This window comes from Rutidosis leptorrhynchoides, chromosome 10, assembly GCF_046630445.1.
Source record: "Rutidosis leptorrhynchoides isolate AG116_Rl617_1_P2 chromosome 10, CSIRO_AGI_Rlap_v1, whole genome shotgun sequence".
Lineage (NCBI taxonomy): Eukaryota > Viridiplantae > Streptophyta > Magnoliopsida > Asterales > Asteraceae > Rutidosis > Rutidosis leptorrhynchoides.
Window position 1 is genome coordinate 52,120,622 of NC_092342.1, and position 2,215 is coordinate 52,122,836.

Genomic DNA, 2,215 nt, shown 5'->3' on the forward strand with positions numbered 1-2,215 from the left:
ATTTATAAACCAAGGCATTGTTGGAACGTTCTTCGAATGTCTTACAAACTGATCTCGCCTTAAATAGTTGTGCCGAAGAATTCTGACCGACTCTAGACAAGATTTCATCAATCATGTCTCCGGGTAGGTCTCTTAAAATATTGGGTTGTCTATCCATTTTGTGTTTTTATACTGTAAAATAGACAAGAGTTAGATTCATAAAAAAAATACTTATTAATACAAGCAATTTTTACATATATCATAAAGCATAAGCACACTATATTACATATATTACACCACACGAATACAACTATCTTATTCCGACTCGCTTGTTTCTTCTTCTTCGATTTTGGTTAGTTTTGCCAAGTTTCTAGGGATATATGATGTTCCCCTAATACGAGCCGTCGTTTTCCACATTGGTTTAGAAAAACCTGGTGGTTTAGAGGTTCCCGGGTCATTGTTACAACTTAAGGACTTCGGGGGTTGACGATACATATAAAGTTCATCGGGGTTGGAATTAGATTTCTCTATTTTTATGCCCTTTCCCTTATTATTTTCTTTTGCCTTTTTAAATTCAGTTGGGGTAATTTCTATAACATCATCGGAATTCTCGTCGGAATCCGATTCATCGGAGAATTGGTAATCCTCCCAATATTTTGCTTCTTTGGCGGAAACACTATTGACCATAATTAACCTTGGTCGGTTGGTTGAGGATTTTCTTTTACTTAAACGTTTTATTATTTCCCCCACTGGTTCTATTTCTTCATCCGGTTCCGATTCTTCTTCCGGTTCCGATTCTTCTTCCGGTTCCGACTCTTCTTCCGGTTCCTCTTCGGGAACTTGTGAATCAGTCCACGAATCATTCCAATTTACATTTGACTCTTCATTATTAATAGGTGAGTCAATGGGACTTGTTCTAGAGGTAGACATCTATAATATCAAACGCGTTAAGAGATTAATATATCACATAATATTCACATGTTAAAAATATATAGTTTCCAACAAAATTTGTTAAGCAATCATTTTTCAAGTAAACACGGTCGAAGTCCAGACTCACTAATGCATCCTAACAAACTCGATAAGACACACTAATGCAAAATTCTGGTTCTCTAAGACCAACGCTCAGATACCAACTGAAATGTCCCGTTCTTATTGATTAAAAACGTTCCATATTAATTGATTTCGTTGCGAGGTTTTGACCTCTATATGAGACGTTTTTCAAAGACTGCATTCATTTTAAAACAAACCATAACCTTTATTTCATCAATAAAGGTTTAAAAAGCTTTACGTAGATTATCAAATAATGATAATCTAAAATATCCTGTTTACACACGACCATTACATAATGGTTTACAATACAAATATGTTACAACAAAATAAGTTTCTTGAATGCAGTTTTTACACAATATCATACAAGCATGGACTCCAAATCTCGTCCTTATTTAAGTATGCGACAGCGGAAGCTCTTAATAATCACCTGAGAATAAACATGCTTAAAACGTCAACAAAAATGTTGGTGAGTTATAGGTTTAACCTATATATATCAAATCATAATAATAGACCACAAGATTTCATATTTCAATACACATCCCATACATAGAGATAAAAATCATTCATATGGTGAACACCTGGTAACCGACATTAACAAGATGCATATATAAGAATATCCCCATCATTCCGGGACACCCTTCGGATATGATATAAATTTTGAAGTACTAAAGCATCTGGTACTTTGATGAGGTTTGTTAGGCCCAATAGATCTATCTTTAGGATTCGCGTCAATTAGGGTGTATGTTCCCTAATTCTTAGATTACCAGACTTAATAAAAAGGGGCATATTCGATTTCGATAATTCAACCATAGAATGTAGTTTCACGTACTTGTGTCTATTTTGTAAATCATTTATAAAACCTGCATGTATTCTCATCCCAAAAATATTAGATTTTAAAAGTGGGACTATAACTCACTTTCACAGATTTTTACTTCGTCGGGAAGTAAGACTTGGCCACTGGTTGATTCACGAACCTATAACAATATATACATATATATCAAAGTATGTTCAAAATATATTTACAACACTTTTAATATATTTTGATGTTTTAAGTTAATTAAGTCAGCTGTCCTCGTTAGTAACCTACAACTAGTTGTCCACAGTTAGATGTACATAAATAAATCGATAAATATTATCTTGAATCAATCCACAACTCAGTGTATATGTATCTCAGTATTGATCACAA